At 39.4% G+C, this 26,338-nt stretch overlaps 2 pseudogenes; one reads left to right on the top strand and one right to left on the bottom strand.

Annotated features, from left to right (window-relative positions):
• The window catches only part of LOC104863001, a 33,506-nt pseudogene extending 22,220 nt beyond the window's left edge, over nt 1-11,286 (top strand).
• An 8,832-nt stretch (nt 11,287-20,118) lies between these two features.
• LOC104862992 lies at nt 20,119-20,872 on the bottom strand (annotated as a pseudogene).
• Nucleotides 20,873-26,338: the final 5,466 nt, after the last annotated feature.

The following is a 26,338-nucleotide window of genomic DNA, read 5'->3' as shown; positions in this document are numbered from 1 at the left end:
TTTTTGGCTTACAGTTTGTAGAGGTTTCAGTTCATAATTGGCCAACTCCAAGGCAGAGATGACAACCAGGCCGGGCAGAGCAGAAACAACATGGTGTGCACAAGGTAGCAAAGGTAACAAGGGGGAAAACGTTTAGCAGCATCTTTCTGCCCCTTTTATCTTATTCAGACTAGCAGGATTAGGCCAGTGCCAAAGCAATCACTCACACTTAGTGGTTTAGTAATCACATGCCCTTAACCCCTGCATCACACATCCCAGATTCAACTACCTTTGAAAAAGAAAGTCCCACCTCATCCACATGAGGCTTTGGTGGGGACATCTAAACACACACTGTAATAGGGGTCTTTAGTCTGGGGGAGTGAAAACCTTTTTAGCTCACAGGGATGCGAGAATTGACCCAAATTGATCTCCTCACTGAGGACTTCTTTGGAGAATTCTTGACCATACATTAGCTTAAATTCAAAGGGTGCCAGAGTTGGGTATGGTGGCACACACCTGTAATTCCAGAACTCTGGGACACTGAGGCAGGACACTTGTAAGTTTGAATCCGGCCTGGGCAACTTGGTGAGATCATGTCTCAAAAAAGGGTCTGGAAATGTAGCTCTGTATGAAGGCCCTGGGTTCAATCCTTAATACTGCAAAAAATAAAACAAACAAAAATCCCCAAAACAAAACAAAAACAATATTTGATTCATTTTCCACAGTACTAGAAAGAGCTGTGGCTGCAAACACCTTTGCAGGTCCTCAGAGCTGCTCTGCTTCAGACCCTCTGGGTGACAAGAAGTGGAGCCATCTGGATATGAATTGGGCATCTTCCTGGTCCATACAACAGTCTTCTTTCACCTAATGATGGCACACAGTTTCAGCAATTCCAAGGGATCCACACCAGCCCTCACGTATGTCACGTATATGGTACTTAGTAGGATGCAGCAGGCTTTAAGTGATCTAGGCCTATGAATTTATTTAACCATCATAAAAGCCCTATGTGGAAGGTGCTATTACTAAGTTTCATACTGCTCTCGAGGACAGAAGCACCCAGAGGCAGGAAATGGTACTAGGAGTGGCTCATAGGTGGCAGAATTGGCCTGGCCTAGGTACTGGCTGCCGCCCTCAAGGTGTTTTTCCCAGTAGCCTCTTGAGCACTCATTAGTTCACACCAAAGCTCTTGTTTCCAAAAAATGTAGCCACTCTGCACCTCAGGAGATGTGAGGTCCATCAGAAAGTGATTGTTCTCACCTTTGTCACCTTGAATACACTCATTTATTCAACAGCCATCCCATGGGTGTCTCCTGTGTGTTTGCAATGTGCCAGACAATGGAAGGGCACTGGTATTCATAATAGGAATGTAGACAGCACATAGCAGCTACTCAGAACAGACAAAGATAACAGCTTCCCAGAGGAGAAATTCCTCAGACTAGTGGACCACAGACTATTCTATTAGAAACCAAGAACTTTGAGGGGACCTGTGGGACAGACCCTTTATTAATTATGACAGAGAAGCTGCAGGTTGTTCTTCAGCCACACTGTCATGTGCCTTTAATTTGTTTTTAGAAGTCCTTTTTTCCAGCTTCCAATGGGTCATTCCTGAGTTATTCTACCCATTGTTCCTAGCACCAGACTCTGTTCATCTGTCCTACTATCCATCCATCCATCCACCCACCCATCATCTATCCAGTGGATGCCTTCACTCAGGCATTCAACAACTTGTTATTGAGTTTCTCTTTGGTGCCAGGCATTGTACAGGATCACAGAGACATACAGATGAACACAACAGTCCTAGGCCATTGGGATGGTATTCATCCAGCAATGAATACAGCATGAATAAAATTTAACAACATAGTCTGTATTTGGATTTAAAGGTAAGGCTTGAACAAATACTGAGAAATATCTTTAGAAGGAATATCTGTGAAAAATTGTTTCTGATTTCTCCAGGTCTCTTCCCATCAAATAGCAGAATGTTAGAGCATGAGGTTGTCCAGCCCATCCCCTCACTGTATAGAAAGAAGCCTGATGAAGATGGTCTTGGGCTGAGAACCTTCTCTGTGGACGTTTCGGAGATATCACCTGCTGCACACAGTGTGCAGAAGACCTGTTCTTATCCAAACGGATACTTATCATGCATGGTCTCTAAGCAGTAGTTCTCCATATCATTGAAGTCAGTTCTTAGGCAGGCAAATGATAGGAACTCTGAAATACATACTTAGGTAGACTTCAAATTAAAAGTCTTTTTCAACTGAATTCTTGGTCTAAAGAAAAAAACAGGGCTGAGGGCCCCTTGAAGCCCCTCCTTCTATCTTTTAGTTCCCTCCTCCCTCTCCTTTCCCTCTCCCCTCTTCCTCTCTTTTTCTCTCTCCTGTTTCCACTCTGTCCCCTCTTCTTTCCCTCCCTCCTGCTCTCTCTCTTTCTTCTTCCCCTTCCTTCTCCCCATCCCTTTCCTCCTCCTCCTGTCCTCCTCTTCTTCTTTCCTTCCTCTCTCCCCTCCTTCCTCTTCCTCCCTCTTCTCCCTCCTTTTCCCCTCAGGGAAGAGCATGGCCAGGGAAATTACAACCGTGAAAGTGCACATTACTTAAAAGGGCTGTCACTGCCTGGGGAGAGGAGAATGAGGCCCAGTCTACAGAATTCCCCTAAGTCAATTAGAGAGAGGTTGACACAAAAGGAGGGTTTATCAGGTTTTAATTGTTCCTATCTTTGGACCAAGAAGAGATAGAGGAAGGAGGGAGGAAAGAAAGAAAGGGGAAGAAGTAATAAAAAGAATTAGGGTGAGTTATGTATGTGTACCAATTCCCCACGATGGGATGGATGTGATCATCAAGCACTGTAAGCATGTACTAATAAAAATTAAAATTAAAATAGGAAGAAAATGGCTAAAGGGGAAGGAGGAAGGGGAGGGGAAAGGAAATAAGGGAAAAGAAAAAGCTTGAAAATGAAAAAATGGAGACAAAGTTCGTAAATAGGGAAGGGTGAAGGGAGTGAAGGGAGGGCAAAAAAAAAAAAAAAAAAAAAAAAAAAAAAAGAAAAAAGAAAAAAGAAAAGAAAATTGTCCCTGTCCTTGAGGACCTGGGGGACTTGACTGGCTGTGGCTGCCAGGGGAAGGATCAGTGCCAGAAATTGCTTTAGAGCAGTTTGGTGACACTTTATTATGGCAGACCATTAACAACTGCATCAGATTACCCACTAGAATTATGAGTCCTACTGCTGGGCCTCAGCATGGGCTAGAACATGGGGTCTGGTGCTCAGGGCAGGACAAGTCATGCAAAGCCTCCAGGGACATTGTCATGTGAACTTTGTCAGCTGTTTCTTTTGTTTGTTTGTTTGTCTGTTTTTTGAGACAGGGTCTCACTATGTAGTTCAGACTGCTCTGGAACTCACTGTGTAGCCCAGGCTGGTCTCGAACTCGCAGCTTCCTCCTGCCTCAGCCTCCCGAGTGCTGGGATTACAGGTGTGCGCCACCATGCCCAACCAGCCATTTCTTGAGAATCTCATAAAGCAAGGTCATAACACACAGGCAGAGATAGACAACATACAAACACACACACACACACACACACACACACAGCCAGTCCTTCCTAGCTTCTGTAGATTTGACCAATTACATATGGAAAGTATTTGAAAGAAAATTGCATTGAATGTGTACAGACATTCTTCTTTTGATTATTTCCTAAACAATGAAGTATAACAATTTACATTCTATTTACATTGTATTAAATATTGTAAATCATTCAGAAACCAATTTAAAGTATGCAGGAGGATGTTGCATAGGTTGTATGAAAATACCACGCTATTTTTACACAAGGAACTCCAGCAGAGCAAGTTTATCATCTGCAGGCATGGAGTGTGGGTCCTGCAGGCAACCTGTTGTGGATACTGAGGAATGATGACTTTAATGTATCTTATCTCAGCGGGCTGTCTGTCATCTATTTATCAGCTCCACTTTCTTTTCCCTTCAGGATGTATGGTGTTTTAGAAGAAATCATAGCTCAGTTTTATGGAGACCAGAGGACCCCCCCCCCCAGGTCTGGGGTTCTGTGACAAACACAAGAAGGCTCAGCTCTTTCCAGAAATCATTCTTCAGGCAGGAATGTCCTGGCTTTTGTTCCTGCATTATTCTTGCTGAAGTGAAGAATATGGCGGAATGGTGCCACTCTTGATAGTGAATCTAAGTATTGGGATATCCCCACCCTGCATCAAAGGGGAAACGAGTTATAATTCCTATCTCGACTGACTTGTTTACAAGCAGTAAGAAGCTTATACCTCAGCTTGGTGATACCTGTCATCCCAGCACTTGGGAGCTTGTGGCAGGAGGATCACAAGTTTAAGTCCAGCTTGAACAACTTAGTAAGAGACCCTTACTCAAAAAAATTAAAAGGGATGGGATGTGGCTCGGTGTGAAAGCCTTGGCATCAATCCCCAGTAGTAGCTTAAAAAAAAAGTTCACATCTCAAGTAAGATCTGGACGATGGGACTGTGTGTCTTAGTTCCTTCATGCTGCTATAATGGAATACCTTAGTCTGGGTGGTTTATAAACAACAGAACTTTCTTGCTCACTGTTCTAGAGGCCGGAAAGTTCAAACTGGGTGTCTGCTGCACCAGTGGTGCCTTGTTGTTGCTTCCTCACATGTGGGTGGGGACCGGGGAGCTTGCTTGAGTCTCTTTTTTCAGGGCACTAATTGTGTTCAGCAATAAGATGAAGAAATTATTGTGTATATGGAAAAAACATGCATTACATTAAACTATTTGATCATTGACAAAGGGGCCAAAAATATACTCTGGGGGAAAGTTAGCTTCTTTAATAAATGGTCCTGCGAATGCAGAAGATTGAATCTAGGCTCATATCTCTTACTATGTATTGAACTAAAATACAAATAGATCAAAGAATTAGATGTTAAAATAGAAACACTTAACCTGGTGGAGATAAAATAGGCAAAACTTGAAATCATAGGCATAGGCAAGGAATTTCTGAATAGAACCCTTATTACACAGGAAGCAGTACTGAAAATCAAATTAAAAACCTACACAGACAGCCCTTGGAAACTCATTTTTGTGAGTTTGAGAATCTCTTAAACCTCAATTTGACTTTTCCTTTACGTAAAATACATGAAAATATTTAAGCAAAAATTTAAACAGTAATTTAAAAACATCCTGTAAAATTAATACAGATAGTTTATTTATGTTTTTTAAATAAACTGAAAGATAAAGAACACAATATTTTACATATTTATATTTCTCATACAGTTTGGAGTCATACATGACTCTATTTATTTTTTTTTCTATACTGGGAATCAAACTAAGGACCTTGTGCTTGCCAGCCAGGTGTGGAGCCACTGAGCTAAATACCCAGCCCCATGATTTCAGTTTTTGAAGCACAATATTAAAATCTTTAAAAGGTAGTAAGTGAGAATTTGTTCAAGTAAGTACCTTCAAGTACATTTGTATAAAGAAAAATGAAATTGTGTTGATTGTTATATATGTTATTGGCTATAGGACTATTTTAATGCTTAAATTTTATTAGCAAAAATACTGCTTCAAAGTTTTAAAAAGGTACAAGTTCTTATAAGGACATAAGTTATTGTTTCATTGAAATTGCCTATTGAATACTGTATGCCCCTTTCTCTGAACAGGTTGTAAAATGCCTGACACACAATATGTAATAAATTCAAATAAAGAAGTGTGACACCTTATAAATGTGTACTTGAGAATAACATGCAAAAATAAAAGTAAAAAATACTTTCTTGTTTTTTAAAAAAACCTTCTGTACAGCAAAAGAAACAGTCAACAGAATGAATAGAAACCTACAGAATGGAAAACAATTTTGTCAACTATTCCTCAGACAGAGAACTAATATTTAGAATATATAAAAACCTCAAAAAAACTAGACCACCCCTAAATAAAAGACCCAATCAAAAAATGGACAACTGAAATGAATAGCTACTTCTCAGAAGAAGTATAATTGGCCAATAAATACATGAAGAAATGGTCAACATCGCTGGCCATTAAAGAAATGTAAATTAAAACAACACCGAGATTCCCTCTTACTCTGGTAAGATTGGCCATCATCAAGAAATCAAATAATAACACGTGCTGGTGACGCTGGAGAGTGGGCATTCTACACGTTGGTGGCAATATAAACTAGACCATCATTATGTAAAGAAGTATGAAGATTACTCAAACCACTAAAGCTAGAAATTCCATTTGACCTAGATATTAATCTTCTAAGAAGCTTCCTGAAAGAGTTAAAGATGGCATATTACAGTGATCCACACATACCATGTTTATAGCAACACAACTCATAACAGCTAAATCTTGGAAGCAGCCTATATGTCCATCAACAGATGAATGGGTAAAGAAGTGTGGTGTTTATACACAGCGGAGTATTACTCTGCTATAAGGAAGGATCAACTTGAGTAATTTGTAGGAAAATCGATACATCTTGAGACCATAACATTAAGTGAAATAAATCAGACCCACAAGCTTAAATATGGCACAGTTTATCTTATATGAGAAAAAACTACAAAAAATAAAATAAAAGATAGATAATATGAAGTAGAGGGATAGATCTTTTTTGAATGGGAAGGGGATCAAGAGATTTGAGGAGGGGGAAGGGATTAAGGAGACAAGGAATTAATAGGTGTTATGTACATGCACCCACTCACGCAAGAAATGTAAACATAATATACTGCAAACATGTACTGATAAAAAGGAAAGCAAAATGTGGATGAATCTCAAATAATCACTCTGAGTAAAAGAAGCCAGACCCAAAACACACATGTATTTTATCATCCAACCTCTGTATGATTTTAGACAATGCAAACTCATCCACAGTGACAGCCTGGGTTTAGGGGCTGCGTGTGGATTACAGAGCAAGAGACAACTTTTAAGGGTGATGGGTGTGTGTGCTGTCTTGGTGGTGATGTGGGTTACGTGTGATATGCATATGTCCAAATACATCAAATTGATACCTTAACTATATGGTATTTATTGTGTATCAATTACATCTTAATAAAAGTAGACAGAGTATCTGAACTAGGGTAATCTGAAGTAGTTTCTTTTAAAATTTTTTTATTAGTACATGTTTGTAGTACATAATGATTGCATTCTTTGTGGGGAGTTAATACTTGTACATATTACATCTTAATTCATTTTTAAAAGATCACCTCCCCCCCTTCATTTGTTGGACCCCTCCCATACTCTGCAGTGATTTTTTGTTTTTTGAGATAGAGTTTCTCTACATAGTTCAAACTGGCCTCAAAACCCAGGTTGGCCTTGAGCCTGAAGTGATCTTCCTGCCTCAGCCTCCCAAGTACTAGGATTATAGTTGTGCACAACCACACCTGTCTGCAGTGATTTTTAAAAAGACAGGGAATATTCCTAAAAACAAACATTTTAGCTGGGCCTGGACTATATATACTTCAAAACCAGCCTGAACTACATAGTGAAACCCTGTCTCAACAAACAAAAAACGAACAATAAAACAAAACAAAACCCCAAAAACTTTGTACCACATAGCATTCACTGGGTCTAATGAAAAGGTCTTTCAAAAGAGCTACTAAAGACGGATTACACAATTTTCTTACATAAACAGTGTTTCAAATTTGCTGACATTTTCTGACATGGTAAGTTGTTCTTAGAGATATAAATTCTGGCAGATATTTTTGAAAACCAAAACAAACAATAAAAGCACAATTTAATTCTTTGGCTAAAGGAGACATTGTAATATCAAGTAGGTCTGTAACTGCTTTTAAAAAGAAATGTCAAATAGAGCACTTTAAAAATAGAGCATTTGAGCTGGGCGTCATGGTGCATGCCTGTAATTCCAGTACTCTGGAGGCTGAGGCAGGAGGATTGCTATGAGTTCAAGATCAGCCTGGGCTACACAGTGAGTTCCAGGTCAGTCTCAACTACATAGTGAGACCCTGTCTCAAAAAACCAAAAAAAAAAAAAGAGCATTTGAATTATTTGTATTGTTAGGTAATTTTGTTGCTGAGAGTTATGTATTACTTTTTTAAAAATTCCCATTTTCTTCAAAAGTGGGAAACACAATTATATAGCTTGCTTGAAATGTTCCAAAATTAAACTTTCAGGCTTTTAAACTACTTATTAAAATGATAAAAATGGAATACCCTGGGATGAATTTTCAAGAACAAATGATTGGTATGCAAGATAATTTAATTTAGTAGCTGTCTGGTAGTTGTTAGTCACCAAACAATTTCTGTGTAATTAGTGAATGTGATTGGTGAATGAATAAAATAATTTAATGAACACAATTAATGATGTGTCCTTTTACTTTGCTTACTCTTCTTTGTGAGTTTTTTTTTTTTAGCTAAGGCATCCAGTACAAGCTAAGGAAATAAAATGAACTTAAAACTAGATCTTCAAATTTCTTTATCATAAAGTAGTAAACCAATATTTTAAAAAAGGATTTATTTATAAACAAATTCTAAAGGCTGGGTGTGGTGGTACACACCCGTAGTCCCAGCACTTGGGAGGCTGAGGCAGGAGAATCACTGTTCAAGGAGAGCCTGGAATACATAGTTAGACCTTGTCTCAAAAACAACAACAACAACAACAACAACAACAACAAAACAAAAAACAAAACCCAAAACAAAACAAAACAACAACAAAAAACCTAAAATCACATTGCTCTAAAACTTTAATATATTATATACATGTCACATATATATTATATATAGTATATATTAGATTGAACAGGCCTAATGTGAAAACCCCAAATCTGAAGTGCTCCAAAATCTGAAACATTTCAAACTCTGTGATTACATTATAGGTGGAAAATTCCACATCTGATCTTATGTGATGGGTCTTAGTAAAAACGCAGGTACACTAAAAATATGTATAAAATAATCTTCATGCTGTGTGTATAAGGTATACATGACACACACATGAATTTTTTGGTTTACACTTTGGTCCCATCCTTAGGATATTTCCTTTTATATATATATATATGCAAATATATCAAAACCTGAAAGTTTGAAATCTGCTCTCAAGCATTTCAAATAAAGTGTCCTTATTACGATTCTTAATGATGACAAGTTTTTCTGGTACTACTAATAAATAATACAAAGCATTGGTTTAGGAAAACCCATAAATGCCCTACTAAAGATACAGAATACATATAATAAGCTCTATTCTAGGGTTGTTCTGAAGAAATTCTCATTCTCCAAATACTTTCCCCACCCCTGGCTACTGCTCTTGGTCCACAGCTGGTGACTTGAATTCATAGGAATCGGCCCAGCCCACTGCTTAAACACAGTCTCGTTCTGAAGATAGTTTGTGATATACAGTTCTGTGTCTGGTCATGGTTCTACTGAAGTAGTCTCAGGAACATAGAATCTCCAAAGATTTCAGCAATCTCATTAAGATATTGTGTTAGAATATATGGTTATGTTGTAATTTAATAAAATGATTCCAAAAATAGCAACACTCATGATGACTGTAAATTATTAATCAGGGCAATGGCATCAGGGAGGTACAGGTTCCCGAAGCAGCTGACCAAGCAAGTCTTACAGAAATCAAGACTCTAGCTGTCCTTGAACCATGAAAGAAGCCACTGACGTTCTTCTCATAGGCCGATTCAAAAAGGCCATAGAGATTTAGGGGGTTATTTTGCCTCCAGTAAAAAAAGTCTGAAATTTATGAAAGAAGTCAGAGTAGAAACATTGTGATATATTTAGATTGTTTCTCAAAATTGGCTGCCCCTTCAGCCCACCTGGAGAACTTATAAAACATACTCTGGGGCACCGCTAAGTATGTATGTATTTATTTATTTGGTACTGGGGATCAAACTCAGCACCTTGTGCTTGCAAGGCAGGTGATGGCACCACTGAGCTAAATCCCCAACCCAGGGCATTACTATTTAAATACATCATCATCATCATCATCAACAACAACAACAACAATAAGAACAATCTCAAGGTATTGAAGGTGGGATTTTTTTTTTTTTTTTTGATACCGGGCATTGAACTCGGGACCTTACACTTGCTAAGCAGGCAACAGAGCCACTGAGCTAAATCCCCAGCCCTTAAGGTATGGAAATGTACAGCTGTGGTTGAGAACTTTTGTTTTCTCACCATACCCATCATTGCATTCGCTCAACTTCTACTTGTAGCCATTCTAGAGAAAATGGCATATATTTCTCTTTACTATTAATTAATAAAAATAGACCAGATATGCGACCGAACTGGATAAAAGGCAGTGCTGACCTGGGATCTTGATTTTGAAGTGGAGCAGATTTGGGGTGATTGTACAGTCAGGAGGAAGTACTCTCATGTGGACCTGGTGGTGATGGTAGGTGGCTTTGAAGGTGAGAAGGGAGCCATAGTGGCTGGGAGTCGACGGTACTTTCTGAAGGGGTCCCTGGTATTCCTGGAACAGGATTTCATCCAGTTTGCCCTTTGCACCTTGGGAACTCGAAACTACATTTTCACTTACCCCGTTTTTCATGAGGATGGAGGTCAGGCAAGAAGTGGCTTAGCTCAGCCAATTTGACAAAGAATTTTATAAGCTTATTGGCAAAGGCAGTGAAAAGTCTGATGATATCTCCTACGATGAGAAATACCTGATTGCTGCCTCAGAGCAGCCCATTGCTGCTTTACACCGGGACAAATGGCTGTAGCCAGAAGACCCGCCCATCAAGTGTGCCGGCCTGTCCACCTGCTTTCGCCAGGAGGTGGGCTCCCGTGGCCGTGGCATCTTTTGAGTCCATGTTTGAGAAGATCGAACAGTTTGTGTACACATCACCTCATGACATCAAGTCACGCCAGATGTTTGAAGAGAGGCTTGCCTCTGCGGAAGAGATCTACCAGGCTTTGGGGATCCCTTACCACATCGCGAGTGTTGTCTCAGGGTCTTTGAATCATGCTGCCAGTAAGAAGCTGAACCTGGAGGCCTGGTTTCCAGGCTCAGGAGCTTTCTGTGAGTTAGTCTCCTGTTCGAATTGCACGGATTATCGGGCTCGCCTTCTCCGAATCCAATACGGGAAGACCAAGAAGATGATGGACAAGGTGGAGTTTGTCCACATGCTCAATGCAATGATGTGTGCCTCTACCCGGACCACATCGCCATCCTGGAGAACTACCCGACAGAGAAGGGCGTCATCGTGCCTGAGAAATTGAAGTTCATGCCTCCAGGATTTCCTTTGTGAAGTGCGCACCCATTGACCAGGATCCATCAAAGAAGCAGAAGAAGCAACGTGAGGGCAGCAAAAAGAAAGCATCAGCAAGAGATGTCACCCTGGAAAACCAGCTGCAGAACATGGAAGTCACTGATACCTGAACATTCGTTCCTTGGAGTTTGCCAGGCTTCATTTCCATCTCCTGGAATCTCACAGACTTCCCAGGAGCAGGGCGGCCAAGCACCTACTCATCACCCCGCCTGTCTGGACTGCATCACTAACAGGAACCATCAGCCATGCACAGCACAGGTGTTCCTGTCTCCTTGCATGGGCATGGGGTCCACCACTGATGACTGACGAAACCATGTAATAAAGCATCTCTAGGGAGGGCTTCAGAAGAAAGAAAGAAGGAAGGAGAGGGGGGGAGAGAGAGAGAGAGAGAGAGAGAGAGAGAGAGAGAGAGAGAGAGAGAGAGAGAGAGAATTGACTGTAGAAGTGGGAAAACAGTGGCAGAAAAATTATTCAAAGAAACAATGGCTATTGTTCCTCAAATCTGATGATAAATATTTATATACAGGGCTGGGGATTTGGCTCAGTGGTTCTGCCACCTGCCTGGAAAGTGCAATGGCCCGAGTTCAATCCCCGGTACCAAAAAAAAAAAAAAAAAAAAAAAAAAAAAAAAAAAAAGATATACAGACCCAAGATGCTCAGGGAATGCCAAAAAGGATAAAAACAAGGAGAACTACATGTCAGCATAATATCACAGTCAAACTTGTACTGATACAACACCCAGCAACTACAGAATTACAGTTGGAAATGTCAGCAGCATGAGTAGCAACAGAGAAGAAACATGGCAACAGAGGAATCCAGTTTTTCTCAAAACAACCACCTGGGTTCCTATTAGTGTAGAAGTCCCTGGGCTCCATCCAGACACATTAAGTCAGAATCACCAGGGAGCTGTGTGGTTAATCAGCAATCTGATAATTCTCACTGTGGGAAATTAGGAAAGTGCTAGAATTCCCTTTACTGAGGTATTCCCTACTGGGAATTGTCCTGGAAAATAAGAGAAACACTGTTTTCTGAATGTAAAAAAATTTTAAAGGATTCTGTTAAAGAAAACAGTATTTGCTTTGTTTTTTAATGTTTCAAAAGTTGATGTGGCTGAACAGACCGAAGGATTGAGCTGGCACAAACTTTATTTCATGAGCTGGGATCTATAAAGCCAACATGTTTTGGATGGAATGTTCTAATTCATGATTCTTGTTCAGAAACTTAGATAAGCTTTTTTTCTGAGACAGGGTCTTATTACATAGTCCAGGCTGGTCTTGAACTCTTGTTTCTTCTGTCTCAGCCCCTCAAGTGCTGTGGTTTCAGGTGTGGGATAGTATGCTTGGCTAGCTAAGCATTTTACTAGGGTGTAATGCTCTTCCTTTTGTTTGAAGTGGAGAGAGACCCAGAGCATTATGGTATTGTGACTCGCTGTACAACATTACAAGATTATGACAACTCCTGTTGTGATTTATGTGAATTCGTAGAAGCCAGGCTATCATTGTTAAGAAACAATTCCTTTAAAAGTATTAAGCAGATTGTGTTACCACACAAACAATGGAAGTTGTGCCAGAATGGGAGATTATATTCTAGTTAGGTCTAGACTACTTCAACTCTCCAAAAGGGATTGCTAAATTAGTTCTTCCTCAGAAAATAATACAAGGAGGCAGAGATCTGATCATTAAATGACTATTTAAGTGATTATTACGATCAACCATGACATCACTCTTGCCCCAGTATATTTCTGCATTCACTGTGTTTCATGGTTTCAGCTTTGGAATAATCTGCTTGTAATTACTAAAACTGGGTTCAAGTTTCAGAAACCAACTCTGTAATTATTTTGAATGAAAAGGGAATTTACTGGAAGGAGGCCCAGGCATTTCAGTGCATTTGAACAACTATAGTTTGAAAAGGGCAGGACCTATGAAAGCACTAGAGGCCTGAACAATTGTGGGCCTTTCTTTAGTGCTGCCCTTCATGTGACTTGTACTAACAATTGCCAGTCTGTTTCTTCCTGTCTCTCTTCAAAGCCCTAGTTTCCTGTGTGAGAGAATGTGATGAATTTATCTTGGGTCACTTGTCCTCTGAGGGACTGACTGGCGATGGAGGCCACAGGCTTAGGAAACTATGACACAGTTGTTGGGGTGGGTGGTGAAGTTACTGTCTTCATCTACTTTACTCTGTGCCCTTGGGCACCATTTTTACGCCTTCAGCTCTCCCTTTGTTTAGTGACCTCTGTGTCACATCTAGCCTTTGCCTTTCTTCTGACTTTGAGAACCCATCTCAGCTCCCTGCTTTTCATTTTATCTGGTCAATCTTCTTTTTTCCACACTCAGCCTTTCCTGCTTTCATCCCTCCCTAGACTCAACCCTAATGTGTGTGTGTACTCTGGTGGTTAAGGACTACAAAAGTCAACAAAATGTCCCCATTTAGGGTCTAGTGGTGGAAACAGACAAGTCAGAGGAAGGATGGGCTGGTTCCAGCTTTGGCCTTATAGACCCAAAAGAGTGCTCATGTGGGCCTAGCGTCTCCCCACCTCGTCTCCGTGGCTTCATGCCCCAAGGTTCTACTCCAATCGTAGGCCCTCAGGCTCTTGCCCTCTCAGCTTGCCTGGCCTCACTTCTGCTCATTCAGCCTGTCCGGGCCTGGGCTTGGCACAGACTATTCCCTCTGCCTGTAATGCTCCTCTAACCCCTCTTTATGTTGCCATCCCAATCTCTTACTTAGCTCTGTACTGGTCAGGCTGGGCTGGAAAACTCACCTTACATTGGCCTGGCCATTGCTGCTGGAGCTCAAAACCTTCAAGGACCCTCCTTGAAGACTCCTCCTTTCCTGTGTTGTTAATGCTCATCTCCTCCAGCTAAATTTAAACTTTGTGAGGTGCAATGGCATTTGTTTTTTCTCCCCCTGGTGTCCCGGGGCCTTTTTCTTAATAGAAAACATATCTGCCCTTCAGGAGTCTGAGCTTTTTCCTGATCTCAGTCTGGTTCAAAGCTCCTGTCTTTGCCTAGCCTTACCTGGCTGCTCCAGCCCACAAGTTCTTTTCCCTTCTGCTTCCCCACAGTGTGTGTAGCCTGCTGCCCTCAATGACTGTGTGCAGTGGTGGGTTGGGAGGAGTACACAGCTGAGGAAAGGTAGCCCCAGGACCAGCCTCAGGGGATTTCTGTAGCAGGGCCATTGACTTCTGCAGTGCCTCCAGAGGAGAGTAGGCAGATAGATGCCCCATCTCTGCTTCCTGCAAAGCTCCCCATGTAGGCACTTATGGCCAGAAGATGAGAATATTGACTAAAACTCAACTGCAACAAGCTGGTTGTACTGTTTTCTGCAGACAACTGGCAGAACTCTGTCCTGGTGTCAGTATTGTTTACTAGGGAATTAGTACTATTGATATGTCACTGAAATAAACCATTATTAGGCACTTTCTCTCTCAGAAATCTTGCAATAACTCTGCATTTCATCCAGGGGAGAGGCAGTAGAGCCCTTAAAATAATAATTCCAGGCACAGTATCCAGAAGAATTAGAGCCTCTTAGCTCTTTGACCCCTTCTTCTCTTGTTCACTCTGCTTCAATCATATTGAATTGTTATTCTTTAAATGCCAAATTCTTTACTTGATATAAACCTATTTAGTTTTTATATTTTGTCTTGACTTTTGTTGAGTTTTTCCAAAAATTTGTTTTCCATCAGATTTGTTAAATTTGTTGAGAAATACTGTTCATAATATTACCTTCTTATACTTTTAAGTTGTTCATAAATATTCTTTGATTATCCTTTTTTTTCCAGTGCCTAGGATTGAACCCAGGGCCTCACACATGCCAGGCAAGTGCTCTATCACTGAGCTAAACAAGGCTGATGATGTTTTTGATGTCTGTGGGATCTGTAGTAATATCTCTTCCTTTAACTCTCCCCACCCTCTTTTTTCTTCTTCCTCCTTTTCCCCCTCTTTTCTCTTCTTCTCTTGCTCCTTCTTTCCATCTCCATACCTGTCTCTGTCTCCATCTCCTTCTTTTTCCTGATGTGCTTTTTTTCCCTTAATCTGTCTGGCTAAAGATTTATCAATTTTATTTTATTTTCTAAAGAACCGAGGTTTGGTTTCATTGACTTTTCTTCCTCTCTTCTGTATTTTATTTTTCATTACTTTCTGTTCTGGAGCTTATTATTTCTTTTACTTGCTACTAGTTTTGCCTTATTTTTGTTAGTGATAGAGATGATTTATAGTTGGGCTTTAATCTTTTAAAAGTTAGTCTATCTTTGGCTCATCTTTCTTCTAAAAGTTTTGTACTTAAGGGTCCCTACCGAAGACTGAGGGTGTTTTCAGGGCCTGTTCTTTTCTGGGTCTACTTCTGTCCAGAAACCTCTATCCAAAAACCTGTTTTATTTCTCAAACTTTTGAGGTGACCAAAAGCTCTGTTTGGCTTCTTACCCCATCAGCTATTGCTTTTGCTTTTTGAATTGGCAACTGCATCAAGGAGAAAAGACTTTTATATTGGGCGGGTGTAATTTTTTTTTGAGTTCCTTATATATTCTAGATATTAGTCCTGTGTTTTAGGATTAGTTGGTCAAAACTTTTCCCATTCTGTAGGTTGTCTCTTCATTCTGTTGGCTGTTTCCTTTGCTGTGAAGAAGTTTTTAAATTTGATATAACCTATTTGTTGATTCTTGGTGGTATTTCTTGTGCAGTTGAGATTCTGATCAGAAAGTTCTTGCCCATGCCTGTGTCTTTAAGATTTTTGCTTATTCCTTTGAGAGTTGTACCCGTTTATCTTCTAGAAGATTAGTATTTCTGTTTTAATATCTAGATCTTTGATGCATTTTGATTTTAATTTAGTACAAGCTGAGAGGTGGGTCTAGATTCAGTCTTCTGTATGTGAATAGGCAATTTTACCAGTTCTACTTGTTAAAGAGGCTATTTTTCCTCCAACATATGTTTTTAGCCCCTTTGTCAAGGTCAGATGGCTAAATGAGCTTGGGTTGTTTCTGCACCATGCATTCTGTTCCATTGATCTGCATTGTGTTTTTGTGCCACTACCATGCTGTTTTTATCACTGCAGCTTTGTAGTATAACTTGAAATCTCAGATTGCGATACCTCCTGCTCTGCTCTTGTTGCCTAGGATTGCTTTTGCTCTTCTGGTTCTATATAAATTTTAGGATTTTTTTTTTTGGTTCTGTGAAGAATGCCTTTGGTATTTTGATTGGGATTGCATTAAATCTATATATCATTTTTGTGCCAGGTGTGGTGGCTCACACCTGTAATCCCAGCACTCAGGCGGCTGAGGCAGGAGGGTCTCTGTGAGTTGACTACCCTGGGCTACATAGTGAGTTCCAGGTCAGTCTCAAATACATAGTGAGACCCTGTCTCAAAAAAAACAAAAACCAAAAAAAAAAAAATCTATATATCATTTTTGGTAATATGTCCATTTTGACAATATTGGTTCTGCCCATCCAGGAATAGGGAATATCTTTCCATTTTCCAATGTGCTTTTCAATCTTTTTTTTTTTCTCAGAACACTACACTTTTTATTGTATAGGTCTTTTACTTCTTTCATTAGGTTAATTCCTAAATATTTAATTTAAAAAACAATCTATTGCAAATGGGATTGTTTTCCTAATTTCTTCCTCAGTGCGATACACAATAGGAACACTACTGAGTTTTGTATGTCGACTTTGTGTCTTGCTACTTTGCTGAGCCCCCCTCACTTCTCTCTCCCTCTCTCTTTCTCTCCTCCCCCTTTCTCTTGGTATTGGGGATTGAATCCAGGGCCTTCACACTGAGCTACCTCCTAAGTTCTTTAAAAAGTTTTTTTTTAAATTTTGAGATAGTGTCCCCATAATGTTAAGTGAAGTAAATCACACATACAAGCTTAAATATCAAAGTTTCTCTTTTATGAGAAACCCAAAATATAAATACATTAAAGAGCAAAAAAAACAAAAAAAACAAAAAAAAGTAATAGAAAACAGGGAAATAGATCTTTTGCAAATGAGAAAGGGACCAAAAGTTGGAGAGAGGTTGGAGAGAATACAGGTATGTTAAAAAAAATGAAGATTTATTATGTACGTTTACCGACTCCCTATGATGGATGTAATCATCACATACGATAAATATATATGAATAGTAAAGACAATAAATGACATGAATAATAAAAAGTATGAATAATATGAAATTAATAATAATCATCATCATAATAATAAAAGCAGGTATGGTCTTACCGAGTTGCCCAGGCAGAGGTTAAACTTCCAATCATTTGCTTAGCCCTCCCACACATTGGGATTATAGGCATGTACCATGACTCCCAGATTGCGGTGTTCTTTCACTTTTTCAAAAGCAGAAATTCACAATGATTTTGTTATTCCATAAGAGTATTTTCTGCTAGAACGTTATCAGTGTTAAATTAATTGTAAGACCAATGAAAAGAAAACATTGAAATATTTTTTGTGTGTTCTTCTGGAGCTACAATCTAGATCATAAAAAGCACATAAGTTTAATTTACCCACATTGTAAATTGCATCTTGAGTTTTCCACAAAAATCCTGGTTTAAAATAGTTTGTCATATTGTCTGGTCCTATGGTGGAGAATGCAGCCAGGGGGGATGTACGTATTCCTTTTTAAAATCTTCCTCATTGTAGTCAGTTATACTTGCACTAACAATTCCAAATCTCAAAAGGAGATTCTTTTGCTGAGTCCTACAGTGCTCTCCCTACCTAATCCCAGAATGTTTTTTACTGGACTGTAGATTTAGGGTGTTCAAATTTCAAATGTAAAAATACCGGCTAAAACCTCATTTATATTTTCCACACAATTTGCTTTTGGTTTCAGTTAAGAATGCTAGGCAAGCTGCTAACTTTACCAAAATCCATTGATGTTATTCATTACAAGAAACAGTAAGAACCCAGACTTTTTGTATGCAGTGTGTATATGTGTCTGTGTGTGTGTGGGGCACTTAACCAAACCACTTTAAAATGAATTTGTGCATTAGACTGTCTTGGTAAGTCAGGGCTCACTCTGGACATATTTTGAGGTCTTTCCTTAGGTTCCTGTGGTCTAAGCTCTATAAAGACAAGGACCCTGTCTGTCCTGTTCATTTGTGTACCTCTAAAGCTAAGCAGCCCAATAAATAAGATGGAATGAGTGAGAAAAGGAATTTATTAGTATCTGTGACAAATTCTAAATAGAATAGAGAGGCACAAATGATTTTTACTAAGATTTACACCCTCCCTTTTCTTGTGTGACAGAAATTTAAAAATGATATATATACATATATATTTTTTTAACTTGGAAGCTCTTGAAGGATAGAGATTCTGTCTTTAAAAGTATTGTACTCTGCAGTGAATATGACTTAGTACTTATGAAACGATTTTAAAAGCATGATAAGTTTTTAGTCAGTAAGCTTAATGTCAGAATTGCTCAGATCAAGTCTTAGTTATTTTTTCTTGTTGCTGTGACAAAATACCCAACACTGAAAGATAAAGGAGAAAAGGTGTATTTGGCTCAGAGTTTGTAGAAGTTTTAGTCCATAGTCAGCTGGCTCCAAGGCAGGGCAGCGTGGCAGAGGGGCATCATAGAGGAGAAACAGTTAGTGATGGGCAGAAGGCAGCAAAAACATCCAAGCAGCAAGCAACTTTCTGTCCCTTATATGTTATCCAGGCTACCCACCCTTAGGGCAGGTAACCAGGTGGCTCTCACACCCTTAACCCTTAATTCTAGTATCATGTCCTTGATCCCAGCACCACACACCCTAACTCTAGCCACCTCTGAAACCCACCCCCATGACTGCATAAGGCTTTGGGGGACATCTAGATACAAGCCATAAAACTGTACTATAACATGGTGAGAATTTCCATCTTTTCTTTCAGATTCATAACATTTTCTGTGGTGTGATATCAACTTAGAAACTCATAAACCCCTTTTATTAAACTTATATTTTCAGCCGAGGCTAGTTATTTGAAAAGCACTGTAGTGAAGATACATGTGTTTTTATCACAAAAGATCAAATAAAACAGATAACAGTTATTTAAATCTGAAGTTTTAATACTTCAGTTAAATAGTACATTAACGTAAGTTTGCTTTTGTCAGTATTGTCTGAACTTAGAAACTCATAAACCCCTTTTATTAAACTTATATTTTCAGCCGAGGCTAGTTATTTGAAAAGCACTGTAGTGAAGATACATGTGTTTTTATCACAAAAGATCAAATAAAACAGATAACAGTTATTTAAATCTGAAGTTTTAATACTTCAGTTAAATAGTACATTAACGTAAGTTTGCTTTTGTCAGTATTGTCTGAGAATAAATCCACATATATAAAACTCACAGCAATCCTCCTGCCTCAGCCTCCCAAGTGCTAGGATTACTGGCATGTGCCACTGCTCCTGGCTCCATCAAGATTCTTAATGTCATCACTTTGGAAGTACATTTTGCTATGAGAGGTGACAGTCATAGGTTCTGGAAATAGAATGTGGACAACTTTGGGGAGGGGCATTATTCAGCTTACCACACCAGGCATTTAAGTGTGTATGTGTGTGGTAGAACAAGTAAATGGACAACTCAGCCCTGAAAGATGGGTGAAATGTAAGCACTGTGCTAAATAAATCATGGAACAGCTACTGACACTTTCTTTTAGAAACCAGTCAGGTTTCAATACTCATTCCACAGAATATGATTTTCTTTTTATATTCTACTATGGCTAAATATTCTTTTGGGCTAAAAAAATGCAAAACATGGTTTTCTTTTCTTTTGGTATGGGGGATCAAACTTGGGTCCTTGTTCTTGCAAGGCAGGTGCTGGAACCACTAAGCTAAATCCCCAGCACCAACACATGGTTTTCTTATGTGACGTTTACATATGTCTAGAGTCTGCATAAACTTTGACTTTGTGTGTTTAATTTTAAAGTTATGAAAGACTGCCCAAAGGAATTCTTTCAGGGATTTGTTAAAAGATAAAGCCTGCCTTCTGGTCTACCATCCTCTTTCTTCAGCTTTCCTCCAACTTTTCTGATCATGTCACTCTTCCTTTACTGCCTTTTCTTCACTCCTTTTGTTCTTTCACTGCCTTCACAACTGTCCCCCCTGTGAATTTCTCTATGCTCTCAATCTCTGAGATCTCATTCATTTTCACATTTTCAGCTCTCACCTTTATGGGGTGACATCCTTGAACCAATCCATTTTTTTCTAGCCAAAACTGCTTTGTCACCCCTTAGTTTCTGCCCTATGTATGGAGCAGTTTTCCCACAACTCAAACTGATTAGGTTCCAGTCACCCAGCTGTTTGATGGCCTTCACTTGCTCATCCAGGTCATGAGTCTTGATGAAGTCACACAGGTGGGGGTCATTCTTCTCAGTGGCCAGCTTGTGCAGCTTCAGGAGTGACTGGTGCATGCTCTTCTCCAGGTGTAAGGCACACTCCATTGGGTTCAGCCTGCTGTCCCAGTCATCACTGGTCTCTTGATGTCCTGAAGGAAGATTGGGCCACTGCGCTGGTTCTGTAGCTTCATCAGCTTCTCAGCATGCTCCCTCTCCTCGGAGATTGGTGAAGAAAGTACTTGGCAAAGTTCTTCAAAGCCACATCATTGTGGTCAAAGTAGTAAGACATGGACAGGAAGATGTAGGAGGCTTAGAGCTCCAGGTTGATCTGGTGGTTGTGGGGGCCTTGGCATCCTGGTGGTAGTTCTGGTGCACCTGTGAGGGTCAAGGGGTCATCATGGAGATGGTGGTGGTGGTGGTGGGAGGCAGTGAGGGTGGGTGAGTGCTGGGCTCCATCCAAGCACTGTTGAAGCAGGAGGCCATGGTGATGCTTGGTGGAGGAACTGGTGCCCCATTTCATCCCATTCCTTCAGTCCTCTACAATGCCAGATTCCCATGTGTTGTCCCCATTGCCTGGGGTGCTATAGTACCCTTCTTCACAAGGGTGGGTCCCCTGTGGTCACTGCTGTCACCCCTGGGTCAAACATGTGGTGTGTATTTACCACACAAAGGACAGTCAGCCGTGTCTGTGACAGACCTTTACTCTGACAATGGATTTAAAAGATCCATCAAAGTAGAAAATAATGACCAACATTTGTGGATCACTTTTGAAACTACATTTGGCACCCGTTTTATTTATTGTAAAAGCTTCTGGTGAGACAGAGGAAGTATATTGTTACATTTCTACTTTAGAAATGTGAAAACATAATAAAACAGATCAATCAGGCTCTAGAAAAATTCAAAACAAATAACTTTCCAGATAACTAGGGAGATGGTGAGCACAATGAAAGACATGATTAGAGATTCTAGAACAGAAACTGACAAAAAAAAAAAAAAAAAAAAAAAAAAAAAAAAAAAAAAAAAAAAAAAAAAAAAAAAAAAAAGATGAGCTCAGGACCATGATAGAAGCCATGAATGCCCAACATAGGAAAGAAAGGGAAACAGATTCAAACAGATATCCAGGAGATTAAAAACTCTATTAAAAGCATTTGCAGCAGAATGAATGAATGTCAAGATAGAATTTCATTTAGAGAAGAACTACTGCCACTAATCTTTCAATTTTTCAATGAAATTGAAAGGGAAGCAAATTCATTCCTGGAAACAAGTGTTACTTTGATTCCAAAACCAGGGAAAGACCCAACCCAAAAAGAGAACTACAGGCCAATCTCCATAATGAACATAGATGTAAAAATCCTCAATAAGATACTAGCAAACAGAATACAGGAGGTCATTAAGAACATCATACAAACTGATCAAATCTGATTTATTCCAGGGATGCGAGGATGGTTCAACATACATAAATCAATAAATGCAATACACTATATTTCCAGAGTCAAGGACAAAATCCACATGATCATCTCAATAGATGCAGAAAAAGCATTCAACAAAATTCAACACTCATTCATGATAAAAACCCTGCAGATAATTGGAACAGGTGATAAGGGCTAGCTATCTATGAAAAACCAACAGCCAACATCATTGTAAATGGCCCCAAACTGAAAACCTTCACATTAAATTCAGGAACAAGACAAAGATGCCCACTACTACCACTCCTCTTCAATATAGTCCTGGAAACATTAGACACAGCAATTAGACAAGAGAAAGAAATTAAGGCAATAAAGACAGGCAAGGAAGAAGTTAAACTGTCATTATTTGCTGATGATATGATTCTCTACAGAGAAGACCCCAAAAAAGTTCTGCCAAAAGACTTCTAGACTTAATTGACACTTTCAGCAGAGTAGCTGGATACAAGGTCAACACTCAGAAATCATTAGCCTTCTTGTCACAAATAACAGACTCACTGAGAGAAATTAGGGAAACAATTCCTTTCACAAGAGCATCCAGAAAAAGAAGTATCTAGGAAGCAATCTAACAAAAGAAGCAAAAAACCTCTACACTGAAAACTACAGCACTCTGAAAAAAGAGTTCAAATAGGATATAAGAAAACGGAAAGATATCCCCTGATCCTGGGTAGGAAGAATCAACATAGTGAAAATGGCCATGCTACCAAAGCTGCTATACAGATTCAGTGAAATCCTGATTGAAATTGCAACAGTTTATTTCACAGAACTAGAGAAAATAATCCAAAAATTTATTTGAAACCAGAAGAGACCTAGAATAGCAAAAGCTATTCTAGGCAACAGAGACATGACAGGGGATATCACAATCCCCAACTTGAAACTGTACTACAAAACTACTGTGATAAAAACAGCATGGTACTGGCAAAGAAAAAGACTTGAGGATCAGTGGAATAGATTGGAAGATACAGAAATAACTCCAGATGGGGCAGGGGATTTAGCTCAGTGGTTCTGCCACCTGCCTCGGAAGTGCAAGGACCTGAGTTTAATCCCTGATACCTAAAAAGAAAAAAAAAAGAAAAGAAATAACTCCAGATGTCCTCAGCTGCCTCATCTTTGACAAAGAAGCCAACAATACTCACTGGAGGAAAGGTAGTCTCTTTAATAAATTGTGCTGGAAAAACTGGATTTCAACCTGCCAAAGATTAAAACTAGACCATTATCTTTCACCATACACTAAACTAAAATCCAAGTGGATTAAAGATCTAAATATTAAAACAGAGACTCTAAACTTGCAGGAATATAAGTTAGGCAGAACTCTTGAAGACACTGGCATAGGAAAAGCAGAAAGAATCAACAACTGGGATCTCATTTTATTAAAAAGCTTCTGCACTGCAAAAGAAACCACCAACAGAGGTAAGAGACAAACTACAATGTGGGAAAAAGTTTTTACCAGATGCTTCTCAGACAAAGGACTATTATCTAGAATATATAAAGAACTAAAAAGAATCAGGCTCCCCAAATATGAAGACCTGATTCAAAAATGGGCATCTGAAATGAACAGACATTTCTCAGACAAAGAAGTAAAAGCAGCAAATAAATGTATGAAAAAATGTTTAACATCACTGGTCATTCAAGAGATGCAAATGAAAACAACACTCAGATTCCACCTCACCCCAGAAAGAATGGCTGCTTTCAAGAAATTAACCAATAACAATTGTTGGCGGGGTTGTGGGGAGAAAGGAACCCTTCTCCATTGTTGGTGGGAGTGCAGACTGGTGCAACCACTATGAAAATCAACATGGAGATACCTCAAAGAACTAGGATTAGAGGTTCTATTTGACCCAGATATCCCTCTGCTAGGTATCTTTCCAAAAGAATTAAAAGAATCATACCACAGTGATATATGCACACCCATGTTTATAGTAGCACAGTTTGTAATAGCTAAAACTTGGAAATAGCCCATTTGCCCATCAGTTGGAGACTGGATAAAGAAGACGTGGTTTTTCTATAAAATGGAGGGCTCCTCAGCCATAATGAATGAGAAACTAGAGTCATTCATAGGAAAATGGATGCATATTGAGGCCATACTCGTAAGTGAAATAAATAAGACACACATGTGTAAAGACTGAATAGTTTTTCTGGTGTGAAAAACTAAAAGTGTAAATGAGATCCAAATTGTATAACTGATAATGTGAAATAGGAAGAAAAGGGCTAAAGGTGTAGGGGAAGCAGGAAGGGTAGGGGAAAGGAAATAAGGGAAAAGAAAAAATATGAGAAAAGGAAAAAATGGAAACAAAGTCTTTGTAAATAGGGAAGGGTGGAGGGGGTGAAGGGAGGGCAGGTGTGTGGGTTAAAAATGAGAACCAAGATCTGTCATGTAAAGGTACAAGATCACCATGATGAATGTAATTGTACTGTATACTTAAAAAGTACTAGTAAACCCAATTTTAAAAAATGTGAAAATGGAGACTCAGTAGTTAGTCCAATTTCTTCCCGAATTTGATTTCATCATCTTCTGCTTCTTACAGACTTTCCTTCATCTATATTTTCACCCTGGCTTTGCTTGTCAAGAGAATCCTGACTTTCAACTCCACCCTCCTTAATCGTTTAATTAAACTTCCTATTTCTGCTCTTAACAAAAAGCTACTTTATAGTTCTGATAAATTTGTCTTCATTTCTTTCTTTGTTTTTGAGACAGGGTCTTGTTATGTAGTCTAGCCTGGCCTTGAACTCATTATGTAGCCCAGGCTGGCTGCAAACTTGCCTCCTGCCTCTGCCTCCCAAGTGGTATGTGCCACCATGCCTGGATAAAATTATCATAAAAAAATAGAAATTTGATGTCATTTCCTTCTCAAAAAGTATTATGGTTCCCTGACTCCCAGGATAGTTCATCCTTGCCTAGTCATGATAATATAGGAGTAAGAATAAAATAATTTCTACAATTCATATGCAAGAGTAAAGACATAACAGCATACAGTTTTCAATTAGCCTTTGTGGAGGAGGTAGTATGGTTTCACCATCTTTTGAAAGCACCATGGTATTTCTCTGCATAATTATTTGAAAGATGCAAAACATCATGTGGCATTCGTTTTATGTGGGTAGAAGAATTAACAGGAATAGCAAATACATCTGACCATAAGACCATAATTGGGCTGGGGATTTAGCCCAGTGGTTCTGTTGCCTGCCTTGCAAGCACAAGGTCCCAAATTTGATCCCCAGTACAAAAAAAATGTGTGGTTGTTTAGGTCTGGTGTGTCCAACTAGACAGTAATTTTTTTTTTTTTTTTGTACTGGGGATTGAACTCAGGACCTTTCGCTTGTGAGGCAGGTATGGTGCCACTGAGCTAAATCCCTTGCCTGACAGAAATTCCCATTAGATAGTGTTCTTATACTAAAAAATTAATACTCACCTAACAGTTGCCAGTTACATGCAAGGTGCTGGAATGGTCTTGCATAACCAATCAGGATGAGACAGTCTATAGGTAATATTTCTTTATTCTTAGATCTGGTAGAAATGAAACCCAGCATTTCACTACTTTACTTCCTGATGTTAAAGAAGTCCTAGTCTCAGGGTAATGCCAGCTGGGGCCATGACAGGGGTTGGAGTGGCGTCAGTACACTGATGCTGAATTCTTGTGACCCACTGCCAAACCCAGTGTGGTGGTGGCCTGTCCTGGATCTCGTCTGGACTCCTGAGCACATTTAATGTAAGAACTTACATTTTATAATATCCTTCTGTCCTGGCAAGCCTTTTAGTTACTACAACTTTGTATTGATAGAAACCTATGATTACTTTCCATTAGATTTAAAAAAAACAAGATAATCAGAGCTCTACAGATTTTGAGAACTCTCTCAACTAATTAATTCAATACAGCATTTTGCAAAATGCTTTGGATTCCTGTTGCTAGGGAGGCTTTTAAACTTCTAAATACCCTTCTCAGAGGGAATCATTATAAAAGATGTGAAGTCATCACTTTGTACTTTCTATCGATTACAGAGTCTTCAGTTATAATTCAGGGACTCACTGGGACACTGCTGGCTGCCAAGTATTAAAATTTATAGCAGGGTGCCAGCCTGGCAGTGCTGTTTTTAAACTTGGTGCTGTATAAATGTTTGTTTGCCCTCCCTTCCTGCTATGTTTGGAGAAAGAAAAATGACTGTGAAACAAAGAACAAAAGAAATGAAATAAGGCAGCAGGTATACAATGATTTAACTTTCATAGCATTTAATGAATACAATTTACTCCACAGAGTACTGAGCAAGCTGGACTTGTAAAGGGTGAGCAGAATGCAGGTTTGTTCTTTCTCCCATGGACCCTTCCTCTGTCTGTCTGTCTGTCTGTCTGTCTCTCTCTCTCCCCTTCACTTCCCTTCCCTTCCACATCCACCCCGCCTCTTTCTTTCACATAGAG

Source organism: Fukomys damarensis, unplaced genomic scaffold, assembly GCF_012274545.1.
Source record: "Fukomys damarensis isolate Sample0158 unplaced genomic scaffold, DMR_v1.0_HiC HiC_scaffold_14, whole genome shotgun sequence".
Taxonomy (NCBI): domain Eukaryota; kingdom Metazoa; phylum Chordata; class Mammalia; order Rodentia; family Bathyergidae; genus Fukomys; species Fukomys damarensis.
The sequence above is the reverse complement of the archived record's forward strand: the minus strand, read 5'-3'. Positions and strand labels throughout refer to the sequence as shown.